Source organism: Electrona antarctica, assembly GCF_951216825.1.
Source record: "Electrona antarctica genome assembly, chromosome: 24".
In the NCBI taxonomy this organism is placed as follows: domain Eukaryota; kingdom Metazoa; phylum Chordata; class Actinopteri; order Myctophiformes; family Myctophidae; genus Electrona; species Electrona antarctica.
Window position 1 is genome coordinate 31,108,895 of NC_136803.1, and position 21,985 is coordinate 31,130,879.

The 21,985-nt window shown below is 41.7% G+C and overlaps 1 long non-coding RNA gene across 1 annotated transcript; it reads left to right on the forward strand.

The window, feature by feature from the left end:
• The first annotated feature begins 504 nt into the window (after positions 1-504).
• LOC306916943 lies at positions 505-4,458 on the forward strand. The gene is made up of 3 exons (XR_013789064.1): positions 505-579; positions 3,817-3,925; positions 4,210-4,458. It is a non-coding gene; the product is annotated as an uncharacterized lncRNA (long non-coding RNA).
• The last annotated feature ends 17,527 nt before the right edge of the window (positions 4,459-21,985 follow it).

Below are 21,985 nucleotides of genomic sequence, written 5' to 3' on the forward strand. Positions count from 1 at the left end.
AAAGGTTCACAATACTTTGTTGGGTCTTGTGCCGGCTGATGAAGCCAAAAAACATGAAACATGGTACAATGCAAAAATGCTCACTTTTGATGGGTTTATTGATGAAATGAAAAGGTGGAGTTTTGTTCAAAGTTGCTCCGAGGATGATGATGATGTGATTTTTGAAAGTGAGAGTTTTGTTGCCACCGGTGACAATAATGATGTCGAGCCTCATGACAGTGTAACCCAGGTCATGGAAACTGGTTACTAATGCAGAAATGGAGCAAGTCTACCTAACATGATTTATTGATTTCCCCCTCTCATGCTGCTGACAAATAGTCAGCCAAGGCCATGGAGACTGACAGGTGAATTCCACCCAATCAGACGACACACCTCAACTGCTTGCCCCGCCCTTCTCTGCTCCCCAGTCTCACACAGAAGCTGCACTGCACTGAAGAAGTCCCCCATGACAGAGAGAGAGAGGCACAGAGCCCAAACAAATAATAATTAGAACAATATATAAGCTTAAAGCTATAGAAAAGACAGCACACACACCTTGCCCATCAACTGAGGGCTGAGAGTTTGTTCTGCTAAACATTGGTGAGTTGCTACAAACTTTGTTAGCTAAGCTAGTAGCCATGATGTTTAGCTAAGCCTGTAGCCATGATGGTTAGCCATGAGAGTTAGCAGCTAATTGGCTAGAGCCACCATGTTATTCCAATGCTTTTCATGTTAGCACAAATGTTTGGCTAGCAGTAGCACATTGTTCCAAGCTAACCTACCTGGTTAATTATGTGGATACAGTTTGTACTCTAAACAGAACAGAACTATTTTCTGTCATCAATGTAGATGGCCGTGTGTTGCTTTTATTTCAGTTTTGCACATTTTGTTACGTTTTAGCCTTTGATAAAATAGGCTGCTAAGTAAAGGATACTTTCCACACCTTTCATTTCCTAGCTGTGTGTGACTGTGTGCTGGGGGTAGCTGCAGCATCACAATTCCTGGTGATTGAGAGCACTTTATTTGGATACCATTGGTGAGAAAAGCACTTTTGTTACAATGCATTTTATTTAAATGAGAATGTATTTACATACATTCAGTACACCACACTACTACACCCCGCAGTGTGGTTGGACTGTCATTGAACTCACTCTCACATTCATCCATTTGTGGTTTACATTGGGTTCATTGACTGTATTGACACTGTACTGAATTGATGTATACTGTGTTTTGAATTGAAGGTAATTGTAATTTCATTCTGTATTGGGATTAAGAATTCATGGATCCATAGTTCATATAAATACTTACCATACAGTTAAAAGGATATTTACAATGAAAAAGATATCTATAGTTAAAAGGATACTAACTAAAAAGATACTTACCAGGGTGCACCCGAGGATAAAAACCAGTAGATCATAAAACTAGATTAAAACCCATAGGTTCAAACCCATAGGACCTGTAGCATAAATTAAAGGGTACTTCACCCAAAATATTTAAAGGGTTTAATTTGAAAGATAATAGTGATCTAATCACTGACGTCAAGAGGTGACTACAAGTTACGCACTATCTGAGCTCATTATTGTTGTTTACTGTTGTCTATGTCTGTATGTGTGTTTTTGGTACCATTCAAATTATTTACTATTTTCTATAATACAAGCCGGCCGTTCTTTATTACATGCTACATACTGGTGTGGTCTCATCTCAATCATTTTACTCTTTTATGCTCCCAGAGCCGAACCTAACTGAATACTAGTCCAGATTTAATACTTTATTGTTCTTGGTCATACGTCCATTATACAAAGGTATTACCGGTACACTTGTTACAACAGCATTTCTAATGTTCCATCCCATGTGTCAACTGCTAATGCAAACCATAATAAAAGCACTGCTTCAAAGACAAGCACGCATTAAAGCAGAGGCGGACAAGGCCACACTCATGGCCCGTGCTGCTGCATTAAAAGAGGTACATGCCTCTCACACACGCACATTGTATTTTTAGACCACACTTGGTAGGTATTAATAAACTTTGGACCACTAGAGAACAACATTTGTGCAAGACGACAAAAACGACACCAGGTTGCATCGTTCTGGAGGAATTTGGAGCAATAATGTGCAAATTCAGTTTCTACAGGAACATGGACCCCATTATTAAATGGGATCCATGAAGGTCTATGATTGGAACAGGATTACACACATTAATATGCTCATATGCTTTTCATTAAGCTTTATTCTACACATCCCCATATTCACTTCCAAATAATGTCCAAAATACTTTGCAATGTGTGTGGTTGTGCTTTTAGTCCATCAAAAAAAATCATGCATGTTGTCTTATTTGCATTTTAAATGCAGATGGCCACTCAGTATAATCTACACTTTAACTTTCATTGTCTCCAAGGATCCCCCAATTTACACATTCTTGTATATAGATGGGTTGTTGACCAGTCATTCTATATACTAATTAGTATGGTGGTGACTTTTGTTGGAGTCTGTAGGGCCTTTTTCTTATGACATTTTGTTTTTTTACCCACATTGCATCACTTATCTACATAATAGATTTCTGCTTCATTACATCTGCCCCTACCAATAGGGTAGGCAATTATGTTTTATTATTGTGACACTGTTGTTATACTGTATTGCTTTTGTGGACCATGTCACACCAACATTATGCTGCAGATAGAAATAAACAAGTCACAATATTAAATTTAAATCTTATTCCGTGTTTCACTGTAATTTGACCTGCAGATTTACTGTATATTAGATAGTATATTTAGTATATTTATGTATTTGAGCTTTGTGAATTAATCATTTGGTAAATGATCTGTGCAGATAAATATAACGCATTGTGATGTGATGTGTTATCAGCTTAAAGCAACTGTCTTTAACAGTTGCACATAACATTTGTGAAAATTGTGGAATGATCTTGAAAAAAATAAGGGTCCACAGTTAAATCAAATCAATTAAGTCTTGACATTATATATTTGAGATACATTGTCATGCTTTAGACAATATTTGTCCATACAGTTAGGTTACTAGCCTACTGTTAAAAGGACTACATTGCTATAGATTGTAAAAATCTTTAAAGTGACCTTTTGAGAATACATTGGAGTAGGATCCTAACTAAGTTACTGCACAGTATCATGCGAGATAATACACCTTATAATCTTGTGAATTTGTTGGATATTTAATTTCACATAAAGTAATTATTTTAACTGGTAACAAGACTAATGATTAAATGTCATTCCAACTACCATGTGGGTTGTTCAGTGGTGGAATAAGTACACCGTGTGAATCCACAGAAATACCCAAGTTAAACAATTAATTCAAGCAAAACATTCAATGTATTGATGGTGTGTAGGCTATAGGAGTCCAGTTTGTTCTTGACAATTCCAGTCAGTAACATGACATACGATTTAGTAGATCATAATAACCCTTGTAATGTTAGAGATACAGTATAGGCATTGTTACTATTGCTGCTTTATTGTATGTTTATTTTTTATATTCAATTCAATTCAATTCAATTCATACAAAACAAAACAAAACAAAACAAAACAAAACAAAACAAAACAAAATCAAATCTAGCAGTAAACAAATACACAAATCACAGTTTCTCAGTCCTTGGTCTAATCTTAAATGCTTACCATACTTTGTATTGTGTGACCACTTTGGATCCATTGAGTGAGTAAATCTGTGGGGAGGAGGGACGGTGGAGGACAGTATGTTAAACTGTGACTGGTGGAGAGATGGTTCTATTGTTCTCTTAGTCAATCATTCAAAGCAGTTAGTGGCTCTCTGGTATAAGAAGACTTGGTCTGTGTCATTTCTCCACAACTCCTCCAGGCTCATTTCTGATCACATCTGACTGTGGACTGCAGACTTCAGGTGAAGATGAACTCTCTCGAACCCACCAGGGACATTTCTGCTGAACAGGAGGAACCCAAAGACCTTGGTATGTTACTTAATCTCCCTTTTCACTCACACTGTTCTGTTTTTATTCCCTCAATATTCTCAATAGTAATTGTATTAATAGCCATTAGCTATTATCAGTAGCTTTGCTGTAGATCATTTGTGTTTTGCAGGATTAAGGATTAAGTAATCACTTAACTCCTATATTGTAGTCATGCTAAGGTTTTAAGGCCATTGTTAGTTAGCTACCTGGCAGGGATTTGTCGCACACAACTTTTAGTCTACCTATCAAGTTATCAACAATCTTTTGTATTTATTCCAATCCAGTGTTGCATTATCATTCTGACTGCCCAGAGGTGAATGAACAAAGACGCTTGACAAAGAAAAAACTCCATTGCTGTGATCAGTGTGGAAAACACTTCCCTAACATGTCCAGCCTTAAAACACACCAGAGAATTCATACTGGGGAGAAACCCTATGGATGTGATCAGTGTGGACAACACTTCTCTCAAATGGCCAGCCTTAAAGCACACCAGAGAATTCACACTGGAGAGAAACCCTATGGATGTGATCAGTGTGGACAGCACTTCTCCCAATTGGCCCACCTTAAAACACACCAGAGAATTCACACTGGAGAAAAACCCTATGGATGTGATCAGTGTGGACAACACTTCTCTCGATTGGCCCACCTTAAAACACACCAGAGAATTCACACTGGAGAAAAACCCTATGGATGTGATCAATGTGGACAACACTTCTCTACAATGTCCAGCCTTAAAACACACCAGAAAATTCACACTGGAGAGAAACCCTATGGATGTGATCAGTGTGGACAGCACTTCTCCCAATTGGCCCACCTTAAAACACACCAGAGAATTCACACTGGAGAAAAACCCTATGGATGTGATCAGTGTGGACAACACTTCTCTCGATTGGCCCACCTTAAAACACACCAGAGAATTCACACTGGAGAAAAACCCTATGGATGTGATCAGTGTGGACAACACTTCTCTGAAATGTCCAGCCTTAAAAAACACCAGAGAATTCACACTGGAGAAAAACCCTATGGATGTGATCAGTGTGGACAACACTTCTCTGAAATGTCCAGCCTTAAAAAACACCAGAGAATTCACACTGGAGAAAAACCCTATGGATGTGATCAATGTGGACAACACTTCTCTACAATGTCCAGCCTTAAAACACACCAAAGAATTCACACTGGAGAGAAACCGTATGGATGTGATCAGTGTGGACAACACTTCTCTCTAATGTCCAGTCTTAAAAGACACCATAGAATCCACACTGGAGAGAAACCCTATGGATGTGATCAGTGTGGACAACACTTCTCTCAAATGTCCAGCCTTAAAACACACCAGAGAATTCACACTGGAGAGAACCCCTATGGATGTGATCAGTGTGGACAGCACTTCTCCCAATTGGCCCACCTTAAACTACACCAGAAAATGCACACTGGAGAGAAACCCTATGGATGTGATCATTGTGGACAACACTTCTCTCGAATGTCCAGCCTTAAAATACACCATAGAATCCACACTGGAGAGAAACCCTATGGATGTGATCAGTGTGGACAACACTTCTCTCAAATGTCCAGCCTTAAAAAACACCAGAAAATTCACACTGGAGAGAAACCCTAGTGTTTATATTATGACAAGAGCTTAGCACATCCACTGACTGTTGTAGTGTTGTACGATGATATTTTTTTGTTTTACATTTTTAATTACAAGTAAGCTGGTATACTGTTTAAATGACCTGTTCTTTTTTGTGATATTTCTTATTCACTGGGTCTTTCAGATATTTTTTTAGAGAAATTATTAACACCGAAAAGTATGGTGCAGTCGACTTTTTGTTAGAGCCTCTTTTTTTCACCCATTGCAGCATCAATATATCTACATTATTTCTGACGGTCATGATTTATTTCTGCTTCATTACATCTGATGCTACATGTTTCATTTTTATGATACTGCTGTTATACTGTATACTGAACATGTCACACCAACATTATGTCAATATATCTACATTATTTCTGACGGTCATGATTTATTTCTGCTTCATTACATCTGATGCTACATGTTTCATTTTTATGATACTGCTGTTATACTGTATACTGAACATGTCACACCAACATTATGCTGCAGATAGAAATAAAAGTCTCGATATTCAATTTCATTCTCAATCTTATTCTTTGTTTTACATTTGACCTGCAGATCTTCTGTAAATTAGATTTAGATTAACTTTGTTTCATAGGTTGGTTCACACTTGTTCACACACACAAATTGTATTTTTTAGACCACACTGACACTTGGTAGGTAATAATAAACTTTGGACCACTAGAGAACATAAGATTTGTAAAAGAAAAAAATAAACCAGGTTTTATCGTTCTGGAGGAATTTGGAGAAATCATGTGCAAATTCAGTTTCTACAGGAACATAGATCCCATTAGTAAATGGGATCCATGAAGGTCTATGATTGGAAGAGGATTACACACATCAATATGCTCATGTTTTTTGGCAAAGAAAAGCACATTGAAATGAACATATCTCTGATGATGGCCCATCATCATCTAGGTGTCTTTGGTCATGAGCCTTTCGCATTGAAATGGAGCCTGACTGCAGTTAACTGGAGGAGAGCTGTGAGGAGGGTTTTCACCACTCCAAGACAAAGGGGAGGTGTTACTACTTTCAGGCTGCACTCTTCTTTAAAGTGACCTTTTGAGAATACATTGGAGTAGGATCCCAACTAAGTTACTGCACAGTATCATGCAAGATAATACACCTTATAATCTTGTGAATTTGTTGGATATTTATTTTCACATAAAGTAATTATTTTAAGTGGTAACAAGACTGTTTAAATGTCATTCCAACTACCATGTGGGTTCTTCAGTGGTGGAATAAGTACACAGTGTGAATCCACAGAAATACCCAAGTTAAACAATTAATTCAAGCAAAACATTCAAGGTATTGATGGTGTGTAGGCTATAGGAGTCCAGTTTGTTCTTGACAATTCCAGTCAGTGACATGACATATACTATTTAGTAGATCATAACACTTGTAATGTTAGAGGTACAGTATAGGCATTGTTACTATTGCTGCTTTATTGTATGTTTATTTTTAATAAAGGATCCCCATTAGAGACCCATGCATAAGCTTCAATTCAATTCAATTCATACAAAACAAAAAATCTAATCAAATCTAGCAGTAAACAAATACACAAATCACAGTTTCTCAGTCCTTGGTCTAATCTTAAATGCTTACCATACATTTTATTGTGTGACCACTTTGGATCCATTGAGTGAGTAAATATGTGGGGAGGAGGGAGGGTGGAGGACAGTATGTTAAACTGTGACTGGTGGAGAGATGGTTCTATTGTTCTCTTAGTCAATCATTCAAAGCAGTTAGTGGCTCTCTGGTATAAGAAGACTTGGTCTGTGTCATTTCTCCACAACTCCTCCAGGATAATTTCTGATCACATCTGACTGTGGACTGCAGACTTCAGGTGAAGATGAACACTCGAACCTACCAGGGACATTTCTGCTGAACAGGAGGAACCCAAAAACCTTGGTATGTTACTTAACCTCCCTTTTCACTCACATTGTTCTGTTTTTATTCCCTCAATATTCTCAATAGTAAATTTTATTATTAGCCATTAGCTATTATCAGTAGCTTTGCTGTAGATCATTTGTGTTTTGCAGGATTAAGGATTAAGTCATCACTTAACTCCTATATTGTAGTCATGCTAAGGTTTTTAAGGCCATTGTTAGTTAGCTACCTGGCAGGGATTTGTCGCACAACAATTACTTTTAAGTCTACTTATCAACAATCTTTTGTATTTATTCCAATCCAGTGTTGCATTATCATTCTGACTGCCCAGAGGTGAATGAACAAAGACGCTTGAAAAAACTCCATTGCTGTGATCAGTGTGGAAAACACTTCCCTAACATGTCCAGCCTTAAAACACACCAGAGAATTCATACTGGGGAGAAACCCTATGAGATCAGTGTGGACAACACTTCTCTCAAATGTCCAGTCTTAAAGCACACCAGAGAATTCACACTAGAGAGAAACCCTATGGATGTGATCAGTGTGGACAACACTTCTCTCTAATGTCCAGCCTTAAAAGCCACCAGAGAATTCACACTGGAGAGAAACCCAATGGATGTGATCAGTGTGGACAACACTTCTCTCGAATGTCCAGCCTTAAAACACACCAGCAAATTCACACTGGAGAAAAACCCTATGGATGTGATCAGTGTGGACAACACTTCTCTGAAATGTCCAGCCTTAAAAAACACCAGAGAATTCACACTGGAGAAAAACCCTATGGATGTGATCAATGTGGACAACACTTCTCTACAATGTCCAGCCTTAAAACACACCAAAGAATTCACACTGGAGAGAAACCGTATGGATGTGATCAGTGTGGACAACACTTCTCTCATTTGACCAACCTTAAAAGACACCATAGAATCCACACTGGAGAGAAACCCTATGGATGTGATCAGTGTGGACAACACTTCTCTCAAATGTCCAGCCTTAAAACACACCAGAGAATTCACACTGGAGAGAAACCCTATGGATGTGATCAGTGTGGACAGCACTTCTCCCAATTGGCCCACCTTAAACTACACCAGAAAATGCACACTGGAGAGAAACCCTATGGATGTGATCATTGTGGACAACACTTCTCCCAATTGGCCCACCTTAAACTACACCAGAAAATGCACACTGGAGAGAAACCCTATGGATGTGATCATTGTGGACAACACTTCTCTCGAATGTCCAGCCTTAAAATACACCATAGAATCTACACTGGAGATAAACCCTATGGATGTGATCAGTGTGGACGACACTTCTCTCAATTGTCCAACCTTAAATTACACCGGATAATTCACACTGGAGAGAAACCCTATGGATGTGATCAATGTGGACAACACTTCTCTCGAATGTCCAGCCTTAAAAGACACCAGAGAATTCACACTGGAGAGAAACCCTAGTGTTTATATTATGACAAGAGCTTCCACGTCCACGTAAAAGTGTTGTACGATCTCTTTTTTTTTAACATTTTTAATTACAAGTAAACTTGTATAGCCTACTGTTTAAATGACCTGTTCTTTTTTGTGGCTTTTCTTATTCACTGGGTCTTTCAGAGATTTTTTTAGAGAAATTATTAACACTGAAAAATATGACACCTTTGATGATGGGCCATTTAGATTTACTATATCCCATAGCTGGCCCCTTTTAGACTTATAGCATAATGTACAGATAATAGCCTACAATACATTTCAATGTATTTCAATGTATTTGTAATAGCCTACTCACAGTATTAAGGTGAAACAACAAGTTGTTTACAAGTTGAAATGTATTTCAAAGCTTAGTGTCTGCCTTTGTTTTGAGTGGAGGGGCTCGTTAGCACGCCCGACTCATATAGGCCTACTGTTATCATGTCTCACCTGCACCTGAACGACAGTCGTTGAGGTAAAAAAAAGGGTGGAGCTTAGATTTTCTTTCCTTGGGCCCCCTCCACTCTCACTATAACTAGACACATACCCCCCCCCCCCCCCCCTCTCTCTCTCTGTTTAAAAGTACAGGAAAAATCTCAAAGTACATGTACAAATATAGTACAGGTAAAAATCTCTCTCTCTCTGTTTAAAAGTAGGTTACTATTGTGAATCAGTGGACCATGACAGCTTAAACACAACTCTTCTTTACTTTCAAAACTCAGAGTCAATAATAAGGCAAAGCAACATCATCACACATCATGTTGTATGTCAAGACTGAAGTAGTCGAGCCCAGATAATCCCCCCAATCATCACAAACAACACAGGAATACGCAAGAGCGCAGCACAATCAAACAGCTGTCAGTGAGACATAACAGCTACATGTAAAACATCTCTCTCTCTCTCTTTGTTGGGGCGACTTCTCCGGACTTTTGGGCGAATTCTCCGGACTTTTGGGGGCGAATTCTCCGCGCGTTGGGGCGACCGCTCTTCCCGTTGGGGCGACCGCTCTTCCCGTTGAGGCGACCGATCTTCGCCGCTTTGGGCGAGTTGGAAAAGGGGCGTGCCGTCTCGTATTCATCCTAACTGCCTAGTGTTTAAGTGGTAAATGTGTTTTGTAACTAAGCTAAAAAATAAGAAAAAAAATAAAGACAAAAAGATGGTAGAAAGATATAGTATACTATAGTATGTATAGAAAACACAAATAATGAGATGGAAACCACATCATAATCTCAGTATATTTACCTGGAAGCTGACTTTCTATGAAGTCTTAAGAGTGATAAAAAACATGGACTAATTTAAGTTAATTAAACGGAAGTGAGATTTCTTAACCCCATAAAGATGTGTTATAATAAATAAATGTCCACACTGTCCTGCTATAAGAGGCACTGCATGAAAAGTGTCATATAATAAAGTAAGTACAGTGGCATAAAAAACAGCATACTGTGTGACCATCCCCCTTCATTTCAAACACTACATGCAAATTAACCTTGCCCATGTGCTTGCATTTGTCTCATAGCTACTGCTAGGACTCTTGACTGGAAGTTGAAACCAGACTCCTGTAGGCTACACTCTGAGATAAATGAGGATTCCATTGTGTAACTGTAACTCATTGATGGATTGACTACTTTATTTGCAAGAAACACGCACATAAAGTACAGTTGAATACAAACATGAGTATGATATAAAGCGCTTTGGATAAAAGTGCTATATAAAAGCACAATTTACCATTTACCAAAATATGGCCTGTTTCCATTGAGGTCCTGTGTATTCAATTAATCAAAACATACAGCCCAGGAGTTCTGTACGGTTAGGAAATGTAACTCAGTTTCCACTTCATTTTGTGTGCAGTGGATGCATACTGTAGTGTAGTCTTCTCTAGGGAGATAGGACTGCATATGACGGCCTCTCTCAATTGCAAGACTGTGCTCACTGAGTCTGTACCCAGTCAAGTTTTGTCTTTGTTTTGGGTCTGTTTAGGGCCAGTTTACTTTACTTTTGCATTTGGGTTGCTTATTTCAAAGTAAATGGAACATGAAAACTAATGATACATTCAAAACAAACATTGTGTTAGGGTTCATAGTTGATTGATTTAATCCTTTATGAACAGTGTGCAGGAGAGCACAGTTTGAAGTGAATAAAATTCACCCTGGCTCCATTGTTTGGGACACAGCTAAAGGTGTTGGATGCACCGTGGGGGGTGGGGTAATATGAACTCTTGCCAGGAAACTGTGAAGCATTTCAGCTCGCATCTGTATTAAACTCCTGAACATCATTAAATATGAATTAAAATACTCTATATTCTCTTGCATCCAAAGTATACCTAAAGTATTACCGATACCGCAAATATTGTAATTTTACAGGCAAGCAGGCAGGCAGGCAGGCATTGATTGATTGAAATATGTATTAACAGTTTGCAGAATTACAGTACATTTCAAGCACAAACTCAATACAAAGACTGTTAACTGTGAGTGGACGACCCAATTAAGCATTACACTTGTTTACAAGAGGGTCCACCATGTTCAATTCATCAAAAGATGAATTGAAAGGCAGGCAGGCCGGCAGGCAGGCAGGCCGGCCGGCCGGCTGGCTGGCTGGCTGGCTGGCCGGCCGGTTGGCCGGCCGGCCTGACATTTGTTAAATAGAGTAAATGTAATTAAATATCTATAAGGGTCCATTTGGATAACAACTATCCATTTAACTGGGGACCACCTGGAGCCCCTCAGGGACAACTGGTGGTCCACAAACAGGTTGAGATCCTCTGCTTTAGCAGTTCATGCAAGGATTTTACATTATTAGATTCCAGCCTTTGTTTATATTTTAATATATTTAAAGATTATAGCCCATTCAATATACCAATGTAAATAACTTTAAAGAGCTAATAAAAGCCATGCATTATTTTGTATTATGTGCATTTCCTGGGTGTTATATTTCATAGATTGTCCCTGCCTCAAAATGTCTTGATTTAAAGCATTCCTGCCTCATACTGACACAAAATGCCTGTGTCTGACCATTAGTTGCTCTCTGCTGCCATCTCCTGGTGACAGCGTGGAATAAAGTGGTACCACCAAAGATGTGGTGCCACGCGGTGCCAGGGAGGTGCCAGGGAGGCACCACCAGTGACACCAGCTCACCACTGTATCTCCTATTTCACACCCGATAATGTGTCTCCACCTGAAATATGTATTGTGTATGCTGTTTGAACATTCGAGAGCTCAGACTTTTATAAACACCCACACATGGGGCACTGTTGTATTCTCTTAATGAAGCTGTAATTAACCTACTGAACCTCGCCACGATCCCTGCTTCCACAGGGCCTGTGGTGTGTACCAAGGGACCCTTCAGCCTATACAGTGCAGTATGTTAACAATTCTCTTCTGTGACTGTAGAAAACTTTAATTGGCCAGTTTACCCTGCTCAGTTATATACTTTGACTTTCAGCTACCACCTGGGTCATAAGATGAGCTGGTTCGTTAGCTTACCCTCCCTGAGCAGCTAACGAAACAACTGTGACAGTCAGGGGATGATTAAGTGCCACGGTAAGAGTCTGGGCAGAAGCACGGATTGGCAGGCTCCTCGTGTGTTAGGTACTCCATGGTTATCCAGGTGAAAGTAATTATTCCAATGATATGAGAGAGAGAGCGAGACTATCAACTAATAAACTATCAACTCATGAGTTGTGATATTAGACTGTTTTGAGGGGGCCTAATAAGCAAGCATTATGTAAAACTGGCATTTCACATTACTGATTAGTATTGAGGGGGTGAATCTGTGGGCATGTCTTTCCCCATTACTGTGCAGGAGGATGCTAAACGCACACCAGTCTTAGTAGTGGTGCCAGCTCACGGCAGAAACATCTAAAGAGTTAAGTCTTAAAAAGACAAAAGAGTGGCTTCACACAACTGATAGCCAAAGAGCCGATTATTTATTAGGATGCAGAGTAAAAACCAACGTTTCGGCAGTACAACTGCCTTCTTCAGGGTATGATGTCTTTCCCCATTAACATGAATGTTCATGATGCTGATACTTGCTCTGTTCTTTTCTTTGTTCTGTCAGAGCCCTCGTGTCATTACCTGTCATTGCTGCTATGGTGATAGCATGTAATCACCATCAGCCTGGATCTCCTCTATTTAGGGAATTCAGAAAAGGTCTCTAGTTCATCCTCAGACGAGGTGACCACCGCTCCGGTGGTGAGGTGACCACCGGAGCTGAAATAACGTTGATCGGTGGTGAGTAAAAACAGAGAGAAGGGCTAGGGCGGTGGCGTTGGTTTGCTCTTCACCGCGGCTTGTGACGCCATGTTGTAGTTCGGTGGTCACCTAGGCCTCATTCACACGTACCAAACACCAATCAAGCAATGTTTGGTCGTTTTTTTGGGCCACCACAATGCTTTTCCAATGGGAGTCACATGGTTTGATCAAACATTTGTGTTTGATCGCTGATTGCTGATTGCTCCCCCCTCATCAAACAAAAATGTTTGGTCAAACCATGTGACTCCAATTGAAAATGAATTGGAGCAGCAATCAAAAAGCAATCAGGCATCACACACGGACCAAACATGTGTTGTGTATGTGAACTAGGCCCTAACCACCGAAAATCCAGACTATGTATGAGTCTTTACTGTGTGTGGCCAAGAGGATGCACTGCAGAGGCTTTGTACCAGCAGGAGGAGACTTGCGCACTTGCCTCCTCTATTCACCCTCCAGGAGGGCTGGCCAGCGGCTGTAGCTGAAAGCAGAGTAGCAAGCAGAAGCAGGCATGCAGCCAGTGTGCACTATAACTACAAGCACTACTACCACACATCTGCAGCACAAAATGGAAGGACGGAATGTAAAAATCAATATAAAAACGATTAATTCCGTTTCGCTTCTCACAGCAGTCCACTATCCAGTGCTGTCTCGTATTGTATGTATTCAGTTGTGATGAGGAAGCTCCCAGATGGCAAATAATTTCGTCCCGTCTGTGAATCAATATTGTGCTTTGTCTGTGTGACAATAAAATCTCAACTGAGTTCATAAACATGATAAAGAACCGAGGGGGGAATTAAGGTAGACCTTTCCCAGACAGCCTCTCTACCCACTCATCTGCGGCCGCCCCAAAACCGCAGCTGAGCCTCTGAGATTTGGGCTGGTTGAAAATAACCAAAATAAAAGGGCATTTGGAGTAAGGTAGTACTCATTTCATGACATTTACAAGAAATTCAAGTACATACATGTTTACTTTGGTTGCTACAGAGTGCTTTGAAATGTATGTGCCCTTCTTACGGTTTATAGGCTAATGATGCACATAGCACAGCAGATGACATAAATGGTAAATGGTGCATTTATATAGCGCCTTTATCCAAGGCGCTTGACATAGATTGTGTATTACATTCACCCATTCATCCACTGATGTCGGCAGAAACCATGCAAGGCACCAACCAGCACATCAGGAGCAATTAGGGGTTCAGTGTCTTACTCAAGGACACTTCGACACTAACTCTGGGGGAGTCCGGGTTCGAACTGGCAACCTTGCGATTACCATCCGGCAACTCTACCCCTGAGCCACCGCCGCCACGGCATAGGATTACAGCTAGTATAAATCTTCCGAGTAGTTCTCCACTGAGAGAGTGTTGAGACCAGTAATCAGCCTACGAGTGTCTCTCTCCTCTGCTGTTGACCTCCGGGGGCCTCTCTGAGTACCATCCTTTCTCAACAAACGAGTACGCTGACCAACTGCTGCTTCATATAGTCTAGTTCCAAGCCAAAGGACAAGTCCTTAATTCTGACCCATCTTGACCAACTAGAAACTCAGGACATGCACGACAAAGCATTCCCGAGTGTGAAAGCATCTAGGGCAGCGGAAAAGCTTTCTCCCCAACCATGTCATGGTAATTAGTGGCTCTTTGCACTACAGGACTCGTGCACAACCTTAATCATCACTTAAGTCGCCCTTCTTTTGTTCCAAATTCCATTTCAAACAGCCCTTGGCACAAAGACAGGAGGATACGGCCCCTTAATGCCATCTCACAAAGCTGATTCCAAAAACGTGTTAATGGGCGAGGCTTTGTCAGAGAATGCCCGTGGAAAATGGACACACGCACGCACACACACGCGCGCGCACACACGCAATCCCCAGAGGGCTTTACTTTCTGTACGGTTTGGTCAGCACTGCATGTTGCTTTGGGTAGCAGGTGAGCTTCAAGAAGCAGGAGAGGGGTGCAGATTGCACTTCCTCTTGTGGACCTAAACAAGAAGCGCCTTAGCCCCCAACGTCGTGTTTGGTATGGAGGTGATCAATGTGTGCCTCAACTTCTTTGACTATGTCTCAGGGTGTCTGTAGCACTGTGGAGAGATACCAAATGCACGCTATATGATGACACTAGACAGCATATATACTGTAGATCTGACAAAATGAAAATGATGTATGACAGCCACTGGCACTGCCTGTTGGTATAGGTAAGTGTCAAACGAATGAATTATTTCCACACACACGCACGCACATACGCACGCACAGAGTTAGTATGCAAAGTCAGCACTGCACTCTGTGTAATGTACTGTGCTGTGTACAATTCATACTGTACCTTCCAGGTGTAGGCTACTTCTGCTTGGTGCATCAACACACTTTTAAATCCAAACATTGTTACAGTAGCGATACAGTAGAGCGATCCAAATGCACCTGCATTCGCTATAAAGCGGCAGTGAATGCAGTGAGTCTCCATTATCCGATGCCAGCTCAGGCTTCTATAGGCTTATTAGTGATGTAGGCCAGCAGTCCCCAAACCATTTTGGCCGTGCACCCCCTGTTACCTCCTGACCTAGCTGACGCCCCCCCCCAACACTCAGTCTCGTTGCATTTGGCCAAATATTATAATTTATATGATTATGGCAAATAATCACAGAATGTCACTGCACTGAGAGACATACGGTATGCAGCTGCTGTATACTCCCACAGCAGCTCCTTTCAACAGTGGTTTACTGGATTTTGCAGTTTGTGCTAAATAACACCATAAAACCGCCATTACCCTTTTCATGTTTCACGCACCACCTAGAGGGTGTTCGCGCACCACAAGGGGTACACGCACCACAGTTTGGGAACCCCTGTGCAGGCAAATGGGGACAAAAGCTCTCTTTAATTACTGGTGGCTCCCCAGCGGTGCCACTGTGGCGTTTTCATGTAGCTTAGAGCTGACTTCCCATGTAGCTCTCACCATGCAACGGCTGTGGTCGTACATACACACAAGTGCTGCTCCACCCACCCCCGTCGGCCATTTTCCCCCTCCTCCCACTTTCCTCTGCCATGTCTCTTTCCTGTCTTCCCTCTCTGCAGTACATTTGAACCGGTAACAAGTTGTGAGCGAACATTTCGTGCGGAGTTAAGTTCGACAAGTCAGTTCGAACTGAGCATGTGGAAGTGCCCTCTATACGCCTGTGCTCCACAGCCGCGATATGTCACCGACCCTATACCCGTGCGTTTTCTTTTTTTTTTAAAGATATTTTTTTGCGGCTTACGCCTTTTATTGGTTTTTGAAGGGACAGACAGTAGGCTGACAGGAAACGGGAGAGAGAAGGGGGAAGACATGCAGTAAAGGCCGTGTCGGGCTCGGGAGTCGAACCCGCGGCACACTGCAACTGGATTACCAGTCGGGTGCCCAGACGGTTACGCCACCGCCTGGGCTACCCGTGCGTTTTCAACCCAGCTCTATGTGGTTTCCCTTTCCGTCATGCGATGGCCCGGCAGCAGATACACGACATGACACGGGGAAACAACAACACAAAGCAGTGGACACACAACAGAGAAACAACATCACGGAACAACAGCAACACAACCGGCCCGGCACGGAAAACACACTGTCAGTGGGCACAGGCAAAGACACAGATTCCTGGCATGAATTAGATATCTAGACTAGAATCTATCTATATTCTAGTATCTCACAGTCTCATATTATTCAGACCCGTCAACATACGGAAAACATTGCATTGCAACATCTGCAGACAGTCTTTTCCCAGTAGCAGCCTCTCTCACTCCCCTGCCCATCGTCTTACTCCACTCCATTGCTCTCTCTCTCTCTCTCTCTCTCTCTCTCTCTCTCGTCCATTAAACATTTAGGCAGTGGCGTTTCCAGGAATTAGATTTTGGGCAGGCAAGGTGTATCAGAAGCTCTAAAGGTTTTCAATGAGATATGCCTGCCAGACGAGTATAGGCTACAAAGGCTAAAAGGCATGCATTTGCATTCCAATGGGTGATTGAGGGCCGCGCTCTATACAATTTACAATTTAGGCATTTAGCAGACGCTCTTAATCCAGAGCGATTTACAATAAGCAAGAACAAAAAAGCATGGCAATACATCACATACATAAAAAGTAGTTATCATGAAACATGCGTAAGCTAAGAACGTAACAGTGGAATATCTATATAATGAAAACTATACATTATAAACTATACTACTATACTATACTATACTATACTATACTATACTATACATATATACTACGAAGTGCTATGACTACATCAAATGCAATTCTAGTGCTGTCTATACGTAACATGCTATAAGTCTGTATAAAATGCTATCTAAGTCTAAGTACATAAAGTTCTATCTAAGGGGCTAGGGTAAGTGCTACGGGCCATGATGGAGTCTGAAAAGGTGGGTTTTCAGACTACGGCGGAAGATTGGGGGTGAGGCTGCAGTTCTGATTGTTATGGGAAGTGCATTCCATAGTTTTGGAGCTAGAAGGGAGAAGGGTTTGGGACGTGTGGAGCGTTGTCCCGGCGTTTTAGTGAAGGTACTTCCAGCTTCCCTGCGTTGGCTGATCTGCACTGTTAACAACAATTTGAGTGCGCGGGAGGGTTTGTAGGGTTCGATCATACTTGCAAGATATGGGGGAGCCATACCTTTGGTTGCTTTGAATGCCAGCATCAGAGTTTTGTATTCTGTGCGGGCAGCGACCGGGAGCCAATGGAGGCAGCGGAGAAGGGGGGAGACGTGTGAGAATTGTGGCTGGTTGAAGACCAGGTGAGCTGCGGCATTTTGGATCAGTTGGAGAGGCTTAAGTGCACATGCCGGTAGGCCAGTAAGGAGGGAGTTACAATAGTCAAGTTTTGACAAGACTGGAGCTGGGCTGACTCCTGGGTGAGGAACGGTCTAATTATACGCAACGGCCAATCCGCTGCTCTAGTTCTCAGGTCTGGTGTTTGTCCTCTCTTTTTTCTCAGTCGTGTTTTCAAATGGACTTGGCCATGCAGGCGGCCGCCTGGCCTCGCCTTATTGTAGATACGCCACTGCATTTAGGTGGCTTCTTAGCCATGCTAGCAGCAGGTGTTTTCCGCCGATTTACATGCCTTGGCCTGCAATCTCGTTAAACAAAGTTTAGTAAAACACTGACACTATGATTTCCTCTGCCGTCAGTGGTGAAGTCAAAGTCAAAGTCATACGAATTGTCACACACGTTACCGCAGTGAAATTTGTTCTCCGCATTTGACCCATCTCTTGGAGCAGTGAGCCGCAGCCAAGGAGCGGTGAGCTGCAGCCGTGCCGCGCTCAGGAATCATTTGATTAGTAGATTTGACCCCCAATCCAACCCATTGATGCTGAGTGTCAAGCAGGGAGGCATTGGGTCCCATTTTTACAGTCTTTGGTATGACCCAGCCGGGGATCGAACCCCGACCTCCCAGTTTCAGGGCGGACACTCTAACCACAAGGCCACTGTCTGCAATGCGCATTGTAAAGCACTTTGGATAAAGGCGCTACTAAAGTACCCTCAGATTGCCGTAACCTTTCTGTAGTTTCATTCTTTCCTTTTTGCCTGTTGCTCTTTTCACACATTTGGATCATGTCATGACATTTCTGCTCAATCCTCGACCATTTTGAGGTTCTCAGCCTACCATATGTGGTCACAGAACACCATTTTAACTCTAATACAGTCAGACATGGGTATGGTGATTTAAAATGGTAAATGGTGCATTTATATAGAGCCTTTATCCAAGGCGCTTTACATAGATTGTGCATTACATTCACCCATTCACACGCACATTCATACACCGATTGCAGCGGAAGCCATGCAAGGTACCAACCAGCACATCGGGAGCAATTTGGGGTTCAGTGTCTTGCCCAAGGACACTTCGACATGTAGACAGGAGGAGCCGGGATTCGAACCGCCGACCCATGGATCATTGGACGACCTGCTCTACCTCTTGAGCCACAGTCGCTCAAGAGGTAGAGCATTTAACCTGTGTGCGATTGTCTTTTCAAAACAGAATGTGTTCGTCGTGACTTCTGTTGATTTGATGTCATTATGTCTTACAGTGCGACAGCATGCAACAGTAACTCCCCCCTGGCTCGATAATAATGCATGCACTTATGGAGATGCAAAAGCACACCGTGACAACTCTATACCTGCACACCCTCTGCTGCCTGTGTCTATCCTTTTCATGAGCTGTATATATAGTTTTGTCTGTGAAATGAGGAATGCAAATTACATTTATTCGTGTGTGAGTGCAAACTGGCAAGGCAGAACATTAAATGCAGTCCCGTATTACCCACGAGGGGAGGAAGTGAAGAATGTACCGCAATGCCTGACACCACAGACCCGACACGAGAAAAATATTCCAATGCTGCAAACGGGATGACAAATGTGTCTTCCGCTGCATTTACATACTCTGTAAACAAAATTAAAATGCAACACTCCTTATAATAACACAATTTTGGAGGGACCTTAGGTTGGCAATACGTCAGTCGGCCTGGATGTCATGCAATGGACACTTAATGGTTGGAGGAGCACGCTTGAGACCAGAACTTATTGGTTTAATCTCACGGAGCAGCAGGACAATTCTGGCCTGTCACCCATATCCCTCGGTACCACTGAAGTGCCTTTTTATTTATCAAACCATTTCCCCCTACCGCTCCAGTGGAGCTGCTCAGCTTCCAGGTGTGAATGTGTGGATATGTATACGAGAGTGTTGCTAAAAAAAAAAGAAAAAAGCACATTTGCAAACCTACACTGGATAAATATACTGTAGGTTGAAGGGATTGGAAAGTGTAATGCATTATTCAATTCTAACTATGCAATTTGGGTTCCTATATGTACAAGTTTATTAATTAAAATAATTGTGTGTCTTCTGTTGGGTTTAAATTAGGCGTGGGTATATGCAGGGATTTGACATAATTTTACACTGATGTTCATGCTAATGATGTTTGTTATGCATATATAACAGCTTCATGAAATAATTAAAACCGTTTAACCTCAAGTAAACTTACATAAGAGATTAAAACACCCACATTGCAGCTAAAAAGCGTACATTAATCATGTTTATTATACAGCTTGGTTGAATGCTTTGTCAATCCCTGAATTCATCTAGGCCCTATTTGTTGTTGTTGAGTAATGACCATTGAACTTGATAACAGACCTCAGTATTTAATCAAAGACAAACACACCATATAATCTCCTAGCTAAATGTTGTGAAACAATGTTTTAAAAAAACATTTGAAGTGAGCAATGGACAAAGTAACCGAATATTGATTCTATTTTATCAACACTTCCCATTGTTTTCCGATGTGACGGGTTACACTGGACACACCTGGCATTAATGGACTACTTTAATTACCGTAAGCAATTCAATCCTTCGTTTTAATTGCTTACGCAGGGCTGTAAAGCGGGGTATTCAATGGGGAACAGGTCAATATTGAGAAATAAACCCCACTCTTTTTGTTTTCACTGATTATTTCTCAATAATGACCTGCTCCCCATTGATACCTTACATACAGTGAAGCTTAACAATACTTATTTTGGACACTTAAGCTTTTAATATCATTCATCTGATCTGATGTTGGACTTTCTTGTCACTTCACTTCTTGCCCACACCCTTTCAAATTGAAAGGGAAACTGAATTGTTTCAGTCAAGCAGCTCTAAATTAGTCCAAATGAATTCACATACAGTTGTGCATCTCACTCAACCGCAGTGCATTTAAAAACAAAACTAGGAAAGCATGACCTCACGTTGTAATGGATGACCAAATCAAATCACGTCATGAGTAACAGTTGGATAAAACATTACAACAACAGCAACGCAATCACTTACAAAATCATTATGTTGAACCCAGTTGACAACATTATGTACAGAACAAGATATAAGGATATGAGGTGCCTTATTTACCCGCAGTGACATTGGTTTCTCTATATAAGCTAGTTGGGTATCAAGCCAGCCGCACACACATGCACACACATACGGGCGCACATGCACACACGTACACGCACACACTTACTGCTGTAGGTCTGGAATGCACACGGAAAAAAATCAACCCATGCATCTGTAGTGTGTCAACTGCTTGAGCTATTTGAATGTTCTGTTCCCCTGCTGTATGAAACCCATGGCTGACTGAAAAAGATACAAGAGGGAGCGAAAAGTACATGAACAACTCAGTGGGATATGGAATAGGCTGAGAGGGGAATATGTTGTACTGATGGTCCATGGCTTGTTAATGCTACTATGCCACTCCATGCTGGCATGTGTGGGCGGCGTGGGCGCACAGTAAAGGGCAACAGTTTTGTTCCCTTTGTGCTTTGTGTGACTCAGGTGTGTGTGTGTGTGTGTGTGTGTGTGCGTGCGTGCGTGCGTGCGTGCGTGCGTGCGTGCGTGCGTGCGTGCGTGCGTGCGTGCGTGCGTGCGTGCGCACACATATACAGGGCATGCAAGTTTACAAGCAAGCTCCTACAAGTTTTGTTCTCTCATTCAGCACAGCCCTCTGAATGCATATAGAGCAGGCCGGGTCAGCTTTTAGCTGACTCAGCGTTTAACAGCCAGACAGATCTATCCCTTATGTTAGTGCCTGGCCAAGGCTATGAGCTCTATACATTTCCTCCATTTAAAAATAGGTAATAGGGGGGGAAAAAGTAATCAACAAACTATACTATAGATAGAGGGTATGCGCATGCATAAATCAAGTGGCTAAGTGAGTGGCAAAGTGAGTTTTACGTTGTTTAACGTCTAATGCAATCAGATAGGACTTCTGTTTGGATGTATGGGCTGTCAAGGCCAGATAGTAGTTTTTGCCACTCAGGTGTTTGATAACGGTTTGATGACGATGTCACGCGCATTGCCTCTATACAAACTGAT